Source organism: Medicago sativa, chromosome 1 (genome assembly GCF_051527215.1).
Source record: "Medicago sativa cultivar Bolivia chromosome 1, Bolivia_mono, whole genome shotgun sequence".
In the NCBI taxonomy this organism is placed as follows: Eukaryota; Viridiplantae; Streptophyta; class Magnoliopsida; order Fabales; family Fabaceae; genus Medicago; species Medicago sativa.
Window position 1 is genome coordinate 58,951,874 of NC_140749.1, and position 21,173 is coordinate 58,973,046.

The 21,173-nt window shown below is 35.3% G+C and overlaps 2 long non-coding RNA genes and 2 pseudogenes across 2 annotated transcripts; 1 reads left to right on the forward strand and 3 right to left on the reverse strand.

Annotated features, from left to right (window-relative positions):
• Positions 1–829: 829 nt before the first annotated feature.
• On the reverse strand, positions 830–6,809 carry LOC146955841 (uncharacterized). Its single transcript, XR_015018005.1, has 2 exons — positions 6,717–6,809; positions 830–1,098 (listed from the first exon to the last, which is right to left on the reverse strand). It is a non-coding gene; the product is annotated as an uncharacterized LOC146955841 (long non-coding RNA).
• Positions 6,810–9,265: 2,456 nt separating this feature from the next.
• On the reverse strand, positions 9,266–10,741 carry LOC146955842 (elongation factor 1-alpha 1 pseudogene; annotated as a pseudogene).
• Positions 10,742–13,476: 2,735 nt separating this feature from the next.
• LOC146955843 (uncharacterized) lies at positions 13,477–13,929 on the forward strand. Its single transcript, XR_015011988.1, has 2 exons — positions 13,477–13,532; positions 13,619–13,929. It is a non-coding gene; the product is annotated as an uncharacterized LOC146955843 (long non-coding RNA).
• Positions 13,930–16,951: 3,022 nt separating this feature from the next.
• On the reverse strand, positions 16,952–20,320 carry LOC146955844 (threonine dehydratase biosynthetic, chloroplastic-like; annotated as a pseudogene).
• Between the last annotated feature and the right edge of the window lie 853 nt (positions 20,321–21,173).

Consider the following 21,173-nt stretch of genomic DNA (forward strand, 5'->3'; position numbering starts at 1 on the left):
TAAAGCAAGTTAGTCTCACCCTTACCTTAATTTTGCAGAAATCACAGCTCTCTCTTCTTCTCTTCTTCTCTTGGCTTTTCTCCTCTTTTCTCCAAAACTTGAACGTACGTTGTCAACTATTCTCTCAACCTAGCTTCCTCTATTTATAACCTTTCTATTCTTTCTAAATCTATTTGGGCCCAACAACTTAATCTCCTTTCTATTCTAACCCCCAATTCTACTTACACTAATAATTTTCATATTCTAATAAATAATAGAAATATGCCACGTAATAAAATACTAACACCTCTTATAAATAATTAAATCACATAAATAAATTCTAACTTAATAAAAATAATTAAATAAAAGGGAGGGCGTTACACATCAAAGCTGGCGTGTTCCCTCAGGCGCGGAGCCTTAACGCGGTGTAAGTTGGCCATGTGTTAGCGTGTGGTCTTCTGACCGGTCCAGAACATGTTAAAACAACTAATAGTAGCAACTTTTTTCTTAAAAAAACAACAATTATTTATTCAAAAGTTTTATATTTAATATTAAATATACAAGTTTCAATATAAAATTTTTATTTTAAACTTTTTAACATGTGCAAATTTACACATGATAGAAAACCCATATGCTCTCGAAGCATTAGAAATCTGTGCAGTGACAATTTATTACTTACATGACACGCATTAAAAACTTTGGACTTCATAAAGTTTGATATCTTAACCCCAAAACACCAAGCATACACATACGCAAAATCATTGAGTACATGCTTTGCACAATCATTGGAAGCTCTCAAGGTAAGGATGTTGTAAAGTTCATGAAAACTGAAAAGGAAAAGGATTGTCCGTTTAAAACATTCAATGTAGATAAATGACATTAATATTGCAATATAATCTCAGAACTACATAATTGCAAACAAGGTATTAGAAAAATACACATTTATATTCTTCTTATTGGAAATGAGTTGTTACTGTTATTATTACTCTTGTTCCCAGCCAAACTCTGCTTCCTCTCTGCCAGAAGTGACCGATTTAACTATTCTGTCCGCTTTCTCTTCGAGCTCTCAGGCTGCTCAACTTTTTCTACGATTTCCCTTATTATCTTCAAGCGCTCGAGCTGCTCAAACAAGAAGAAACTATCGACTCATAATCAGAAAGGAGCAAAATGAGAAGGAATTATTTTAAGGAATGTTGCGGATTCGATGTGAAAACCACACCAATAAAAACTTGATGTGTGGAGCAAATTAATACCAAGCAATCAATTGAAGCGGATGACAAAAATAAATCAAACAAAAATAAAACAACAAGAGAGGAGAGAGAGAGAGAGAGAGAGAGAGAGAGAGAGAGAGAGAGAGAGAGAGAGAGAGAGAGAGAGAGAGAGAGAGAGAGAACACAAGAATCTGTTTACCCAGTTCGGTCTAATGATGACCTACTCTGGGGGAGAGAGCAGCTCTCCGTTCCACTATAATGATATGAGTTTCTTTACAAAGAGATGTCAGAGGGTTACAAGAATCAGTCTTCAAACCTAATTCTACCCAAAGTCCCAGCCTCTTCCCGTGACCAAGAGACTCAATCCTAATAGTGTTTTGTTTAAGGTGAATCGAAAACAAACCCAACCCTAGTGTTGTTGCCAAGAGAATCTCTATAAACCCTAGTTTTTTATGTCGGCTTCTAAACCCTGTTTTCTACTCTCTGTTTCATCTGATACAAGGTTTATATTTATAGTAAAAGTAACCCCCTTAAAATATGGAACAAATCTCCACTGAAAAATACGTTTTCTTTATTTCCTTCAGCGTACCATCGTGCCACGTTACGATTCCATCGTGGCACGATTTTTCCAGTGCTTGCCTCAGGATCTGAAACCACCAATCGTGGCATGTTGCTCTCCATCGTGGCACGTTGCTTCTGAATTCTGAACCTGATTTTAAGTTAACTCTTACAATTCTCCACCTTGACTTCAAATCAGTGATGATGCCAATTTAACCATCAATCACCTTGCTGCTCTCTCCAACCTTCATCTATTCTTCAATGAAGTTAATCAAGTCCAAGCAATGCTTGAATCTTGATCTTGGTAATGATTTGGTGAACATGTCAGCTGGATTTTCTTCCGATGCCACTTTCTCCACCATGATCTCCTTTGTCTCAATCATGTCTCTAACAAAGTGCAAACGAATGTCAATGTGTTTTGTTCTTTCATGATAGACCTGATGATTTGCCAAATGAATGGCACTTTGGCTATCACAATGTATCTTCACACACCCTTGACTAATCCCCATTTCTCCAATCATACCTTTCAACCATATGGCTTCCTTGACCCCTTCAACAAGGGCTATGTACTCTGCTTGAGTTGTTGAAAGAGCTACAACTGATTGTTGATTTGCCTTCCAAGTTACGGCTGTACCGAACAATGTAAACACAAATCCAGACAAAGATTTTTTAGTGTCTACATTACCTGCATAGTCCGCATCCACATATCCTTCCAAAGCATCCCTTCCTAGTTGTGACCTTGTATACTTCAGACCACCTTTCAAAGTCCCATTCAAATATCTCAAAACCCACTTCAAATCTTGCCAGTGCACTTGACCCGGATTTGCCATAAACCGACTTATCACACTTATTTCATAGGATAAGTCCGGTCTACTACAAATCATACCATACATGATGCTTCCAACCCCACTTGCATAGGGAGTACCCTCCATCTTGCTTTTCTCTTCATCGGATTGAGGACACTGCTTTATTGACAACTTTGTGTGATGGCCAAGAGGAGTGCCAACGACTTTAGAATCTTTCATTCTGAACCACTCCACCACTTTCCTCAAGTAACCTTGCTGAGATAAGAACAACTCACCTTTGTTTCGGTCCCTTATGATATCCATACCAAGTATCCTCTTTGCATTACCAAGATCCTTCATCTCAAATTCATCATTCAATCTTTTCTTGAGCTTCTGAATCTCTTGCATGTCAGAACTTGCCATAAGAATATCATCTACATAAAGGAGAAGGTAGAGAATGACTTTCTCATTTCTTCTCATCATGTAAACACAACTATCATAGTTGCTTCTCACAAAACCAGCCTTTACTAGGAACTCATCAAACCGACGATACCACTGCCTTGGACTTTGCTTCAACCCATACAAAGATTTCTTCAACAAACACACTTTTGTATTATCTTCCACGAAACCTTCTGGTTGTTGCATATAGATAGTTTCTTCCAACTCTCCATGTAGAAATGCGGTCTTCACATCCATTTGTTCTAACTCAAGATCATACATGTTAACAATCGCCATAAGTATTCTTATAGAACAATGTTTTACCACCGGTGAAAAGATTTCATTGTAATCAATTCCTTCCACCTGAGTAAAACCCTTTGCTACAAGTCTTGCCTTATACCTTGGTGCCTCGACCCCTGGTATACCTTCTTTCTTCTTAAACACCCACTTGCTTCCCACTACCCTTTGATTCTTAGGTAATGAAACAAGTTTCCAAGTCTGGTTCTTTTCCAATGAAAGTATTTCCTCATTCATTGCCTTCAGCCAGTCCTTGTTTTCATTGCTTTCTAATGCTTCCCTGAAGTTCTTTGGTTCCGAGTCTTGCAATTCTTCAGCTGCATTCAAAGCATAACATAAGAGGTCAGCATAACCGTATCTATCAGGTGGATTAATTTTTCTCCTTTCCCTATCTCTTGCTAGCTGATAGTCTGGATCAATTGTTTCTTGGCCTTCACTCTCATCAGGTATTGGAGTCTCATCCTCCTCTTCCCTTTCATCAGTGGTAGGCTCCACCTCAAACTGAGTTTTCTCTATTCCCCTTTCTGAGCTTGTATCCAGGTCTTTGCACTTCATCCCCATGCGGGTCTCATCAAAAGTAACATCCATGCTTATAATAAATTTTGATCCTCCAGGTTCCATCTTCCACAGTTTGTAACCTTTCACACCTTCTGGATAACCCATGAAAATACACTTCACAGCTCTAGCATCAAGTTTGTCCTGTCTGACATGAGCAAATGCTAAAGCTCCAAAAACTTTCAAATTGGAGTAGTCTGCCGGTCTCCCACTCCAAACCTCCATAGGTGTCTTGAGATCTATCCATGTTGATGGACATCTGTTAATCAAATATGCTGCAGTACTAACAGCTTCTCCCCAGAAACTCTTGGACAATCCAGCTCCCAACATCATACACCTCACACGCTCCAACAAGGTCCTGTTTATTCTTTCAGCAAGACCATTTTGTTGAGGTGTGTATGCCACGGTTCTATGCCTCTTTATACCTCTTTTCCTGCAAAACTCATTAAACTGCTCTGAAACAAACTCCAGGCCATTGTCAGTTCTCAACACTTTCAGTTTAGTTCCAATCTGATTTTCTACAAGTGTATGCCATTCTTTAAATTTTTCAAAGGCGTCACTTTTATTCTTCAGAATGTAAACCCATACCCTTCTAGAATAATCATCAATAATAGACATGAAATATGAACCTCCCCCATGAGTTTTAACAGATGCTGGACCCCAAAGATCCGAATGAACATACTCAAAAGGCCTACTAGATTTATGCACACCCACCCCAAACTTCACCTTGTGTTGTTTGCCTAAAGTGCAATTATCACAGAAATCTAGTTTGTTCAATTTTTCATTCCCTAGCAAACCTTGTTTAGCTAGTTCAACTAAACCCCTCTCACTGACATGACCTAACCTCAAATGCCACAGTTTAGTTATGTCTAGAGTGTCTACACTAGCAACCGATGCATGACCTATAACAGTGGAACCATCTAAAATATATAAACCATGTATTTTAGACCCTTTAGCTATAACTAATGCACCATGAGAAATTCTCATCATACCACATTCAATTCTAGTACAATATCCTAGACCATCAAACATGCTTATAGATATTAAATTTCTCTTAAGTTCAGGAATATACCTCACATCCTTCAAAAGGAAATCACGGTCATCAAACATTTTGAGACGGATAATACCCATACCTTGAATTTTGCAAGCCTTATTGTTACCAAGGCGAACAACTCCACCTTCTTTCAGCTCCAAAGTTTCAAAGTACTCCTTTCTCGGACAGATGTGATAAGAGCATCCAGAATCCAAGACCCAACCCCTTTCAGGTTCCCAACTTGTCACAGTTAGTGCTCCAGCACTCTCATAACCTTCCTCTTCACTTGCAATCTGAACGGATGGATTACCACTTCCATTGCCCTTTCTCTCCGGACAATCCTTCTTGAAGTGACCATAGTTGTGACAAAGAAAACATTTGTACTTTGTTTTATTATCACCACCCTTTGACCTAGACTTTGACCTGGAATTCTTGCCTTTCCCCTTTCCTCTGTTTTCACTTCTCCCCCTTGAGACATTCAAGCCTTCTCCACTATCATCAACCTTCAACTCTTTGAACTTGGTTAACTCTTTGGTTCTCAAAGCTGCTTGAACTTCCTCCAAAGTGATAGTGCCTTCTTTGCCATAAAGCATTGTATCCTTGAAATTCTCAAAGGACTTATGTAAAGCACATAGTAGGTGTAAGGCTTTATCCTCGTCATCCAGATTTACATCTATGTTCGCCAAATCATCAATAATCTTATTGAATTCCGTCAGTTGCTCCATTATAGGTTTTGACTCCACCATTCGGTAAAAGTAGAGTTGTTGTTTCAGACATTGTCTATGTGCCAAGGACTTGGTCATGTACAATGAATCAAGTTTATTCCACATAGACACAACAGTAGTCTCCCTTGATACCTCTCTCAACACCTTATCACCAAGACACAGAATGATAGCACTGACTGCTTTATCATTCATCTCCGTCTTCTCTATAGGTGTCAGATGCGCAGGCATCCGTGCTTCTCCCTTTAGTGCTTCAACACACTTTTGTTGAATTAGAATTGCCCTCATCTTTACCTTCCACAACCCGAAGTCGTTACTACCGGTAAACTTTTCAATATCCCACTTCGAACCCATGATACCTGGTTATTGGTTTGACCTTTGCCCCACGGTGGGCGCCAATTGTTGCGGATTCGATGTGAAAACCACACCAATAAAAACTTGATGTGTGGAGCAAATTAATACCAAGCAATCAATTGAAGCGGATGACAAAAATAAATCAAACAAAAATAAAACAACAAGAGAGGAGAGAGAGAGAGAGAGAGAGAGAGAGAGAGAACACAAGAATCTGTTTACCCAGTTCGGTCTAATGATGACCTACTCTGGGGGAGAGAGCAGCTCTCCGTTCCACTATAATGATATGAGTTTCTTTACAAAGAGATGTCAGAGGGTTACAAGAATCAGTCTTCAAACCTAATTCTACCCAAAGTCCCAGCCTCTTCCCGTGACCAAGAGACTCAATCCTAATAGTGTTTTGTTCAAGGTGAATCGAAAACAAACCCAACCCTAGTGTTGTTGCCAAGAGAATTCTCTATAAACCCTAGTTTTTTATGTCGGCTTCTAAACCCTGTTTTCTACTCTCTGTTTCATCTGATACAAGGTTTATATTTATAGTAAAAGTAACCCCCTTAAAATATGGAACAAATCTCCACTGAAAAATACGTTTTCTTTATTTCCTTCAGCGTACCATAGTGCCACGTTACGATTCCATCGTGGCACGATTTTTGCAGTGCTTGCCTCAGGATCTGAAACCACCAATTGTGGCACGTTGCTCTCCATCGTGGCACGTTGCTTCTGAATTCTGAACCTGATTTTAAGTTAACTCTTACAAGGAACAAAACCGGAAATACAAGCTACACACCTGATCAACTAACTCTGTATGCCCAATATCAGATTTCTCTGATTTTCTCTTCAAGAATTGATTCTCCTTCTTGAGTTCCTTCATTGATTTTGCCATATGATTTTAACCGCAATGATGAAAAAGGAAGATAACTTTAGAATTATACCCATCAAAGTAGATATATATGATTCAAGCAAATGTGATTAGAACAAATGAAATATTATGAGAAATTAAGTTTACCTTCTCAATCTCTAGTTTAAATGTTTCAATTACATCATTGTTCTTTGTCGATGCTTGCTGAAATTCAATGCATATACATAAAAACATCTAATTGTAGTAATGTATAAACGTCTAAAGCAATTTTACAATCCGCACTACGTTTCAAATCACATGCAGAAGTGCATGAACCGTTAGTAGATATTATATGCACATAAGTGATATTATATGACCAAGAATTTGAATCCATTTATAAAAATTGTTTACCTCGAGCAAATAGTTCAGCCTGATCTTATGCCCCCCAGTAGATACATATTTGCATTCTTCCTGAAAATAATGAAGCATGAATCCTACTACTTTCAAATAACAAAGTCAAAATGTTTCTAGTAAAATGAATAAGTAGCTGCTACACTACCAGGTAGAAGTCACATTAATGTGATAAAAAAGGAACTCGTTATTATAAGAAAGAGGAGATACAACATTGAACACAAAAAACTTAAACGCAACAGGCTGCTCAATCTCTCGACAAATCATAAATAATGAGTACCATGTAACAACCGTGAGCAAAACATCAAAAATCAAGGAAAAAAAAGTACAGATTAGGTGACAGACATTCTTCAAGATGGAAGCATTTTCCCAACATGTAAACATAATTACATACACTACACACAATGACATGAAATTTGAGACTCGGTACCAAAACCTTCTTAACAAATCAACAAGAATTTCGCAAAGAGGAGGGACAGAGACGGACCACGGCAAATGACTAGCAAGAATCCCGAAAAGATTTTTCATAGCAAATTAAGTGGCCTATATGCAAATGGTGTGCAGATATGATGCCAGGAAGATTTCGGAGTATTCCCACCATTCCAAATCTTTGGTAGTTTAAACATATCATTTTTGTTTCAAAACAATGAGTGTTTTAGAAAATCAAGATATAATTAACCTTTGTTTTCCAACTATACCCCTAAATATAATCAAGATGATTTGTATTTAAGAGATTGTTTATAGTGGAGTTTGTTTCCTCTTTTCAATGAAAATTGAGAATTTATAAATTAGATTCTTTCTTAATATGTGTGCAAAAAACATTAAACCACCAACCTTAGGATGGGAAAATCAAACTCAAATACATTTCTATTCATAAGCAAAAATGGATCAAACAAAATTACTTTATTTGGTCGACATTTTGAACCAAATACATAAAAAAAAATCGACTCATTTTTACTTATAAATAGAAAGGGAGGGAGTACTTTGGAAGGATGGGAAATAACTAATAAGGGACTAAAAATCAAATCCTTCAGTCGAGAGAGCTTAAGCATTTCACTTTTGCCCCGCCTTTAGGTAACGTGCTTATGTGAGTTGGATGTTAGTTTTGCACTAGAGCTGGTTATAAACTAAACATGAAAATGGACAGGGTATGTTACCCTTCTTTAGAATTTAGATACAAAGGTGCCTCATCAAGGTGTATAATTGCATATAAGAAAGATATAATATTTTGAGGTATTGAACATATGTAATTCTTATATATACAACATAATCAGTTTTAAAGGTAGTGGTGTAACAGAAGAATACCATCAGGTCTTTATTTCGATGTTGTAACTCCCTGCAAAGTGACTCAAGCCTATCTGTGATAACAAGAGCGAAAAAAGGAAGGAAACAATGAATAAAAATTAGTTACAGATTAAGCGCTGCTAGATATTCAAGATTCCAAAAAATGTGTCTAGAAAGATATACCATTTTCCCAAACAGTATAGCTCAAAACAATACAAAAGCTTACTCACTTGGAAAAATAACTTGTTGATACAGTTAATAGTATAAGAGGAAATACATTTAGAGGCAATAGCAATGCAGTCAATCCCATTAGAATTGAGAAGATACCATTCAAGTGCTCAATTACAAACCTAATTGCATGATAAAGTGAAAATCCCTTGAATATCCTAGCATATTATTTACACTGATTTGAAGTATGAAGTCAAATAATTTGATAAGAAATATGAAAGTACTACTAATAACATGGATGGTATGTTTGGAAGAAAAAGTACCGCAACAAAACTATGTATTCCTTTAATATGTAGGAATAGATTAAAAGTAAAAAAAAAAATATATATAGGCATTTGGGAAAGATAGCAGCTGTAAATTTGGGGGTTCCTACTTAGAAAATGTAAATTTTAGCCAAGAATAACTAATGATCAGAGCATTATGCAAGTGACATTAAAAAATGCACACAAAATCCAAGTGTCCGCAACTAGACACTATTATAGCATAAAGCGAAAAAAGAAATAGCCCTGTGCCGTCGGATCTAAAACCCAGTTCAGGAAGGAAAAAAGAAAAAGTTTTGAGTTGATGGTGCAGACTTAACACTTAACCTGCAAAACAGTTCGCTTTTTCAATGCGGACTTAATGATCTTACCTCTTTCACCAGGACCCTTCTTGTTCACAGCCAAGATGATTCCAACAGCCACAGTTTGACGCATATCTCTGACAACAAAACAACCGAGTGAAGGATATTTAGAATAAGTCTCTACCACCATGGGCTTTATGGGAATCGTCTGAATAATGCCACCATCACCATTCTTCAAGAATTTGGGCTCCTTCTCAATTTCCTTATCAGAAAACCTGTCCACCTTCGCAAGAAGCTTATCAAACCTGACAGCAATGTGGGAGGTGTGACAGTTAAGAACAGGTGTATAGCCATTTCCAATCTGGCCAGGGTGATTCGTGATGATAACTTTAGATGTAAAGTTAATGGCCTCCTTGGCTGGGTGATGTATGGAGTTTGAGGCAACATAGCCTCGCCTAAGATGCGCACTAGACACATTCTTAACAGCAAATCCCACATCATCACCAGGAAGGGCCTCAGTGAGATCTGTACGGTCCATCTGCACAGACACAACTTCATCTTGTAGCCCAGTTGGGGAAAAAGTCACCACCATTCCAGGTTTTAAGACACCAGTCCTAACACATCCTGCAGCCACAGTTCCAATTCCTCCAATCTTGTAGACATCCTGAAGTGGTAATCGAAGAGGCTTGTTTGATAGCCTCTTAGGCTCGTTGATTTGGTCAAGAGCTTCAAAAAGGGTGGGACCTTTGTACCACCAGTCAAGATCATCAGAGCGGTCGATCAAGTTATCTCCCTTAAAACCGGAGATGGGAACAAATGGAATTTCATGTGGTTTATAGCCAACATTCTTCAAAATTGATGAAAGTTGATTCACAATTTCTACATACCTACCCTTTTACATACCTACCCTTGAAAGATAGGGGACCAAAGGCATCCATCTGTCAAGGTAGATAATAATTAGTTATATAAATGAATTATAAAAATAAAAAAATCAAATATAACTTTAAAAGAGCTGAAAATATGAATACCTTGTTGCAACAGCAGATCATTTGCTTGACACCAAGAGCGAAAGCAAGGAGAGCATGTTCACGAGTCTGACCATCCTTGGCAATACCGGCTCCAAAACCAGCAGGAGTGGAATCAACGATAAGAAGAGCACAATCAGCTTGGGATGTTGCAGTAATCATGTTCTTAATGAAATCCCTGTGTCCGGGGAATCAATGATAGTGCAGCGGTACTTGGTTGTCTCAAAATTCAACATAGAATTGTCAATTGTGATACCTCTTTTGCGCTCAGCCTTGAGTTTGTCAAGAACCCATGCATACTTGAATGAACGCTTGTTTATCTCGGAAGCTTCATTCTCAAATGTGTCAATTTCCTTCTTTGCAATACCTCCAAGCTTGTAGTTCAAATGACCAACAGTGGTTGACTTCCCAGAGTTGACATGACCAATAACCACAATGTTAATATGAGCTTTTTCTTTATCCATTACTCCGTAAACTTGAAACCAAATAGGAGACGTTTTACCTTGAAAGATGGTAGAGAATGAGTAGCTAAAGAATAAAGAGGTTTTTTTTCTTTTTCTTTTTTGTTTAGGGTTACACCATTAAGAGAGAGAAAACAATATATGCATCTTATCTTATTTACTAAAGCTTAACCCGTAAAGCTAACTCTAAACCTAATTTTTTCCCCCCATTTTTTCATCCACTTTTCTAAACCATTGGATCTTGCGCATTTAGGCGTCATTCAATTTTAGCCATTGATCATATTATATTTATCTCTTCTATTTTCCGAAACAACTATTTCGTATTTATCTCTTCTATTTTCCGAAACAACTATTTCATATTTATCTCTAATTATAATTTTGGTCATATCCGAAATTTGTTATCAATTCACTTAAATCCGAAATTTGTTTTCCTATAGTTTTGGCCATCCGAATCCTTATTTAATAATTAACCTAACAAATTTCCCTTTCAAAAAAAAAAAAAAATAACCTAACAAATTTCATTCGTATCCTCCTTTTTTTTTTTGAAACAAATATTTTCTACACTTTTACGATTGCAATTTAACATAACAAATTCCATCTAAAAAAATGCATCGCACAAATTTTATTCTTATCCTCGCCTTTTTTTTATGAAGCAAATATTTTGGTTATATATACGAAGCCCTAAACCTGTTTCTCTCGATAAAAATAAACCCTAAACCGTGGTAAATGCTTAATCCGTAAAGCTAACCCTAAACCTAATTTTTTCCCCCCATTTTTTCATCCACTTTTCTAAGCCATTGGATCTTGCGCATTTAGGCGCCATTCAATTTTAGCCATTGATCATATTATATTTATCTCTTCTATTTTCCGAAACAACTATTTCGTATTTATCTCTTCTATTTTCCGAAACAACTATTTCATATTTATCTCTAATTATAATTTTGGTCATATCCGAAATTTGTTATCAATTCACTTAAATCCGAAATTTGTTTTCCTATAGTTTTGGCCATCCGAATCCTTATTTATTATTAACCTAACAAATTTCCCTTTCAAAAAAAAAAAAAATTAACCTAACAAATTTCATTCGTATCCTCCTTTTTTTTTTTTGAAACAAATATTTTCTACACTTTTACGATTGCAATTTAACATAACAAATTCCATCTAAAAAAATGCATCGCACAAATTTTATTCTTATCCTCGCCTTTTTTTTATGAAGCAAATATTTTGGTTATATATACGAAGCCCTAAACCTGTTTCTCTCGATAAAAATAAACCCTAAACCGTGGTAAATGCTTAATCCGTAAAGCTAACCCTAAACCTAATTTTTCCCCCCATTTTTTCATCCACTTTACTAAGAACACAAAGGTGTTGTTTGTTACTTCTTTCTTTCATACGGTATAGCTATAAATACACATGACCATGGCTGTGAATGTCACCTTCATCCTTGAATTTTCTTATCCATGAAAAAGAAGAAGAAATGGTAGGTGAGAAAGCATGAGTGTGGCCTGATAAATTCTTTCTAAAGAGGACCATAGTTTTTTTTTTCTTTTGATAATAAGTGGTTTGTTGTTGTTCATGTTGTAAGATGTTGAACTGCTGACATCGTTGTTTGTGTTTTAGATGAAGATTGTCACGTGCGCCCCTTCCCATTACCTTTTTCTTTTTTGTTTCTTTATAATATACACATGTGGCTTTTTCTTTTAAATTTAATTGAAAAATAATGCATGTGGCGTCCAACTCACTTAAGTGATGAGCCACGTGGGCGTTGATAGAGTCAAGATTAAGGGGACCTTAAAGTTGAAAAAAAGGGTAAACTTAGGGGGTTAAAAAGTGGTTTTTTTAATAGGGGACCAAAATTGCAACTATGATAAAGTTAGGGGCCAAAAGTGCGTTTAAGTCTTTTAAATAAGATTTGGGTAGAAGAAAATCCAAAAGAAATTTGGGATCCATTTCCAATTAATATAATCCTTCTTTTATTTTTCAAAAAAAATATATAAAATCAATTCAATCAAACTCAATTTTGGTCACCGCATAATCAAACACATGCATAGTAGCTTCTAAAATTGTTTAGTTTAAGTCGATTCTCCAACATGGGTATAATCCGTTGTCGCCCTTTATCATATTTATATTCATGATTTCATATTACTATGATATTTAACTATTGTTATTGTCACACTAAATATCGTATAAGAAATTTTCCCTTTTCTTAACCATTAATTAAAATAATATTTAAACGAATTTAAAAAACACGGTAATAAAATATAGTATATATAGACATAATTATATTTTTAATTTTTAATTTATTTACATACTTTATATTTAACTTATTACAATTTATAGTTTCTTTATCTATATCTAATGAAATTTTATGTTTATAAATAAATATGTTTAGTTCCTATAAAATCACGACATTTTTAAGTTTACTCTGGAATTTTAAACGGTTACGTGACTATTCATTTGTTTGCTAACAAATATGTGTGCTGGTATTCTCCTAATATAATTTTTGGTATACATTTTTAATTTTATAATTGAAACTATGGTTCCCTTACTAAATTAGTTACTAATCAATCAATGTATGGTAACTGATCTGTTCGGTGAGGAATCGATGGAGGCAACAGTGGTGAAAAGTGTTCTGATACAGTGGCGATGAGTCTTTACGGTGGAATGGAAGGTGCATGCAGGCACGTTAGCTCTACGAGACTAAAGTCAGTAGAGAAACAAATACAATTAATATGGATCTGTTGTTGAGCTTAGTGTGGATTGTGCTGCGCCAAACAATTCAAATGTTCAGATGGTAATTATTACATTAATCTTTCATGAGTCCGTAAAGGTTTAATCCGTAACACAATTGATCAAATTGTTTGCCGCCAATGTCTGCAGGATGTACCAGAGGCTGAGGACTCATGCAGCAATACATGTGTGATTGACACACCAACCACCAAAACAGGTGCTAAGAGGTCCTCTAATAGCATTGACTATGTGGCTGTTGATGATGATGAAGCTAGCCAGACGTCGGCCACAAAACCTACCAGAGTTGTTCGTGTCAAAATTGAGCACAAGGACGACAAAGATGTTTAGCTTGCTCGAATGCTAGAGCCGTTTGCTTTGTTATCGAATTCCTTCAATCTGCATAAATCAGACATTAAATAATCTGTGTTTTTTCCTTTTGTTTTTTACAGTTTGGTTTTTAATTTTCTTCAAGTTGCTGTGTCGGCTATATTTACTTAGCTAAGGACTCTTTTTCCAGTCCACCTAAATAAATTTATTCATTGCCATAAGTATTAATTCAACAATTTATTATCATTGTCTTTTATTAGCGCTTCGACCTCTAAATGTACGAAATTTATTTTTAGATTTACCTCCGGAAGGTGTTAATATTTTTCTGAATGTTAGATAGTCATTCACCAAGTTGGTATGCTTGATGAAGAAAACCCAATACTGATTTGGCTTGAGTAACTAGATCCCACGCATTCACATGTTAAATTAAAAGTACAGATTGATAAAACCAAGTTAGTATGCTTGCCTTTGCTTAGTATGTGTTTAAGCGAATGAACATTTTATAATGTTTTAAACAAGTATGTAACAGATCATTAAAAAATTTAAAATTTTAAGCATAATTAAATAAATTTTAATTTAATAGGGACTAAACTACGTGCTGAAATTTTTTATAGAAACCAAAATCTATCAAAAAAATTTACGAGGACTAAAAACTAAATTTGATATATTTATAGGGACTAAAAACTTTATTAATTATTCGTTTTATTATGTATCAAATTATTCCGGCCCGTGAGACCCGTGCGTTGCACGGGTCGGCGTTCTAGTGAGAATTTAAATGTTGAAATTAGGAGAGAGAATATGTTTTCCCTGAAAAAATGATTACCACTAAAAGTTGATTAACCAGCCAATTTCCCTCACTGATTTCCGTCAAAAAAGGAAGTAACTTAACTAATATGCATATACAGCGTTATGCTGGGGTTTACATAGTGCAACTTTTGCTTTTCTTTATTTTTAAGGAATTACCATTTGTTTTCCTAATTTATTTATTTTTCTATTTGCGGTTCATTTTTAATATCTAGAACCTTTTTTGATAAACTTGGTTACCTTTTGCTATGGCCGTTTAAAAATAAGGGTTCGACAATTTATAAAGTTCTTGCATAAATCTTTTAAGATCATGTCAATTGTAAAGTATGTATATAATGTTAAGCTTTTTAAATGGTCAAATTACATTTGTGATCTTTTTTAATTTCACATTGCTCCCTTAAATCATATAATGTTCGCACTGTTGCCCTTTCATCCAACTTAGTTAAAGAATGCTTACGCATCTGTTAACGACTAACGTGGCACAACCAAATCGATGAATTACTTACGTGTATGTTATCTGAACAACTTGTGTTTCTTGTTTATGCTTTATTTTGTTTCTTATATTATTGTCCCGATGTTTACATTATGCATAATAAATAGATTTATTGCTTGTTATTTTAAGATAAGTTTACCTCAAGGGCTGTCAGTTTTGTTATCGAGGTGTATTCCAAGATCTAGGTCCTACCTCTGACTTTATGCGGCCATGGAGGGCGTGGTTCATGAACGTCATTAGAAAGCATGACCGGCCAAGGTTATCTAGCTTCCCTGTCTTGCCCTCAGGTGAAGACCTGGTTTGGGGTAGATGTTTATCAACACGACCGCTTCTGCTCTACTGTGGGTAGCCCTAGAGGGGAGGAGGTCATGGGCATTACTGTTCTCCTTTGTTCCATTTTCGCATAACTAATTAGTAACTACATTAATCGATACTAAAAAATCTCAAACTATATCTAACCGCCCTAATAAGTTGGAAGTGTGGATTAACATTTTCAATTTGGGTAGATCAAAAACAGTCCAGGAGAAAAATAAAATGTAACTAATTAATGAAAATTTCATGAGAAAAAATATACAAGTTGTAATTACATCGGCTAATAATAAAATGTTGGTGAAGAAAGTGATAGTGGCCGAAGTGCATAGTTCGTAGAAGTCTCCAACCAACTTGGGCATTTTGAAATCTTCTAATCTCCACGACACTCACTCCAATAGAATCAAGAACCTTAATCTTGGATCTTTAAATGCTGATCTTGGACCAACAAATGTCAAATTGGGCTAACAAAGTTTTTCTACCATAGAGTAGACGCACAAATAGAATGAAAAAAGCATAAACATATGGTAAAATCATATAGAAAGAAAAATGCTTAACTACCATAGGATAGAAAAATATAGAGAATGAAAAAGGCGAAGCTATCATAGGATAGAAGCATATAGATAATGAAAAGGCTAGCTATCATAAGGTATAGAAGCATATAGAGAATGAAAAGGCTTAACTACCATAACATAGAAGCATATAAAGAATGAAAAAAGCTTAACAACCATAGCGTAGAAGCATATAGAGAAAGAAAAATGGTTAACCATCATAGGGTGGAAGGACCAAGAAAAGAAAGAATGAGGGAAGAAACAAGAAAGCCAATAATGAGTAAAGAAATTATCAAAGAAGTATACCACCATATTTTTGGGGTGCATGAAAAATTTCAACAAGAAAGTGGGAAAACAAATTTGGCAAGAAAATAAGACAGCATAGAACATTCTCACTCATAACAAATCTTCCACTAGAATGTCATCTTGTATATATGTTGTGAAACGCCTCCAAATAGAACATTGTTGTGAAGTTTCTTGATGTGAGAGTTCCAAGCATCTTGGGAACATTAAATTTCCAATGAATATTGTATAACCATAGAAAAAAGTTTCTTCAGAATTGGACTAAATGCATAGTCTTTGAATTTGATGAGGTAGCAAAGTAGAGGTACTGTAGCGGCTCAACAAAATTGGAATTGCAAGTAGGTAGGTTTCACCGAAAGATGCCTTTTTGATGTTACATCCTATACTTTATGATTTGAATGTTCTAGGAATGAAGATTAAGTATAAGAAGATCAAATGTCGAAAGACAAAAAGATGGCGGAGATTGAGAGTTTAGTGGCAGAACCAAAAACCAAGTAAAAAGAAGATGACAAACAAAATAAAATCACGATCATCTATTCTTCATGGTGGATGTCATGGCTCTGATACCGTGTTGAGAAATATGGTTGAGCCCAACAAAGATAATAATAAAATGAGAGAAATAAACAATTTGAAATTGATAGAACGAAATTGATTGATTACAATTTGTGTAGAATGAACTATATATAGTCATTCTATGACAACTAATAGAAACTAAGTAGTAACTACCTAAATCAATACTCCGGAAAAAAAAAAAAAAAAAAAAAAACCAGACAGACCAGTGCGTTCTGCCGCTAATGTTTAATGATAAGTGCCAAAAATAATCAATCACTGCATAAAAAGCCGTTTTAAACGTTCATCAGTCACCACCTTATAGCCATAACCAAGTCTGGCGGCACGACCATTAAATTCATCCATCTCGCTGCTTGGAACCTGACTTCCAACTAATACATTTGCTCCAATCTCACTCAGTCAGAAACAGCAAGTACAAGAATTCCATTAGATTGCATTCATCAATGGAATAATTACAAGTACACAAAAAAATGCAGTATTTAACTTGAGGAATAATGGAATGTTGTGAATTCCCACCTGTGTACGGTAATGGAATAAAGTGATATTCCGTCGCGGACTAAAGGAGTCCAAAAATTTCATCAAAGCTCCAGGTCTTTCTGGAAAGGTAAAACGACAAAGAACCTCATTCTGAATCTCTGGTTGGACCCCCATCTGAAAAATATTTTTGAAACAAGGTTAACTTGTCAGATAGAAAAATAGTTATTAGTAAACACTATCGGCTTATCACAAAACAAGACCATTAAATCAAATGGTGCAGCTATTAGTCGTGAATTGTTACTTTCTCTCTGCCTTATATTAAGGTCTGTTTAAAGTTATGCACACCTGATAAAAAAAAATTGAGTATACTAGTTTACTATAGTATTCTTTTTAATAGTAATAGTTAGTGGAATATTTAGATAGATTGAAATACGATAAATAAGAGAATATTGGTGGAAAAAAATAATTGACATTGGTAATCTAAAATGACAAAAAATGAGATAAATATATATTCTAAACAAGACACATAATGTGAGATATAGGGAACAAAAATATCGGTTAATTTACACTCGAATATTAATTCATGTCAGGAGAAGTCTAGATGGAATACAAATGAATAGCATGTATGGTGAATTTAGTAGCTTACTTTAGTTGGTGATTGAGGATAGTGAAGGGAAATTATAAAACTCAAAGTGAAGAGAGTTCATCACGCCAAGTTACCATGCCGCATGCAAATGATCTTTCACCACAACATCATCCGAGAAGTCGTAAGTTTCAAGCTGAGAAGATTTAATTCTCTCCTGCATTTCTTTTAGTTCTAAGGGTGTGTGAACCCTAACACAAATTGGCCTTGGCATAACACTTAATTTTCAACATATATTTGCAACAGAGAAAATGAAAGTAATTGAAAGTAATAAATTGTGCAAGAGAGGTGTGATAATGTTCTGGAAAGCGAAACATAATAATATATAAACAGGAAAGACAAGGCATCTTATGTTTTTCTATGATCTTACCTGTAAAGGACATCAGCTTTCTCCTTGGAATTATCTCTGTATTTGAAGTCTGTGATATTCTTCTGCCCTACCTGCCAGGCCAGAAGAAAATCAGTTCAAATATGAACAAATCTGTTTTGAAAAAAATAAAAGCGAAGTCGTATAAATATACCAATTCACAAAGCTGTTTGAAACAGCCAGGCTTCTCCGGCATGACAGTTAACAGAAGATCTTCTTGTTTAAGACCAACATTAGCAAGTTCAGCTACTATCCTAAGTTTATCAAAGTTCATGTTTGCGCCGGAGGTTATTGCTATAACAATTTCCCCCTTGAGTCCTTAATACTTGCAGTATGCCTCTGCTCCAGCAAGAGCAAAAGCGCTTACTGATTCTAATATGTTCCTTTTTTCTTCAAACATGTCCTGCAACAAGCTTTACCAATGTCATGTCCTAAAGAATCTGCGGTGCTTTTCATTCAATGCAAAACATTCAAAGGTTTATGCAGAAACATAAGTCCCAACAACCATGGATATAAACAAAAGAGCTACATTTGGACAATCAACAGCTAATGACAGACAAATAGAATGCCTGCAATCGAGAAGACAGCCTTTAAAACTAGAGAGTAAAATTAACATAAACCTAACCAAATTACAAAGAGAACAAGAACATCATCAAGTATACATAAACCAGTAAAACATTTTATTATTCATTGATAACACAACTATAAAGAGTTTGGAATTGGATTTTTGAAAGTTATTCTAGTTCTGAGTAATTATATGCAAAATAATCCTCCACCAATCAATTTAAAAACTTGTTATAGCTTGCTGACTCACAAATCGTCAAGAAAATCTGATTTGTGAACCAATTTGTCAAGAAAGATAGATGGAAACAAAAATTTAATCCATCATGAAAACAATGAGAATATAGATTTAAATTCATTTGACAACACACTATGAATTTCTCAATTATATTTACATAAAACTATAGAAATAGTTACCATATATAACCGCGGTGTGTGTGCATGTACCATGTGAAAACTGTCTACAACACTAGAGATTCTGAAAGCAAATGTCCACAAGAGAAAGGGTATCTCACCTATATCGATGCACAAATTGCATCACGTTTACAAGAACAATGCCATCAACCAACTCCTTGCACAAGCGAAACGTTTCTTCACCAACCTCTTTAACAGCCACACCGTCTGCAAATCCTCCAACCTGGTCCAAAATCACTCTGTGGCCAATATGAAGTGACAAAGCCAATGCATTTGGTTCAGTGGGTTTCACTCCAACTATCTTCACCTGTGTACATTAAAATCGCCAGTAGTCCGTTAATCACTTAACTCTTCTAAATGAACGAAGGCACACACAATGGAAGAAACTATCAGCACAGCATCATGCAAGCGAATCTGTGGATTAGTCATATTCAAGTTGGTGGCAATGCCAGCAATGAGACCACCACCCACAGGCACACAAGATTGCATGAACTGGACACTTCGCCTGGCGTACAATTTCCATTCCGACAGTTCCCTGAGACCCTGACCCACAATGATCGGGATAAGCAAAAGAAGGTATGAATATACGGCCATCCTCTTATCCTCTATAGCCTGCTTCTTAGCATATGCTTGTGCTTCATCATCGAGATCTTTTAAAAAAAATTAGTTCATCGAGATATAGCAAGAAAGAAACAAGATATGAAAAGTAAGTAAAATAAGAGTTTTAATTTTGATACATTCAGTAGTCAGTATTAAAGGTTTTACATTATCAACAAATCACAACTAATCATATATGTGACTTCATAGAATTTTATGATTAAAGTCGAATGTTTTTAAGATCCGATAATTATCATTGATTGACAATGTAAAAAAATATATGAATTAAGTCGAATGAAACTTGATCTCAGGAGTGGTAAGTTGGTAACAGGCATTGCAATTCAATCACTTGGCAGACAAGGCAACTCCTTGAGCATGATTGCCAGCTGAAGAGCATATGACCCTTGTCCAAAACTTTTGGAAGTTTTACCATCATATTATTGTTAGATAATAAAATATTTGGCTTAAGCTATTGGAACTTTTATATTTCTAGGTTAGTCTAGTCCATTTAAGTTTTGCTATTGTTATCATATGAAACCCTAGCCGTTTTGTGTTATTATCTCTTCTCTAAGAAACACTAGATTGCTAACATGGTATCGAGAGCTTGTTTTGATCCTCCTTAAATTACTTGCTTCCGTTGTTGAATTCCCAAAATGTTGGGAATGTGCTTGTTTTGTTATTTGTTTTAATAATTTGTTCTATGAAGATATAAATTGTTGGAATGCAGATTGGTGTTGATGGGTTTTGAAATTTATTACTCCTTCCGGTCCGTATTATAAGAAGAAAAACAAAAAAATATAAAAACTAATGCAATCATTAATTGTTGTAACTTTTTAAATATTTTTACAAGTATACCCTTACAGAAAATTGTGAAACATTATATACATCCACTAATAAATCTGCACTACATATAGCTGCCAATCTTGTATTCCATGATAGAACTAAGCACATAGAAATTGGTTTTCATGCTGTTGGAGACAAATTGCAAGCAGGAGTGACTCATCTGCTACCACCAGTATTCTCTAAAGAACAAGTTTTTGACATCTTGACAAAGCCATTACATCTTGGTCGTTTTAACACCTTGCAAAACAAGCTTGGAACAATTAACAAGGATAAGGGGGTTCAATCTGTTAAAGGATAGTTAGTTAGAGTTATAGATGTTACTTGCGTAATGTAGCAAGTAACCATAAGAAATGCAACTTGTTTAACTATTGTTACAAAATTAGTTAGCTACGTACATTGGTTAGATATAGTTAGTTAGTAACTGTAGTTGAGTTAGAGTTGTTGAT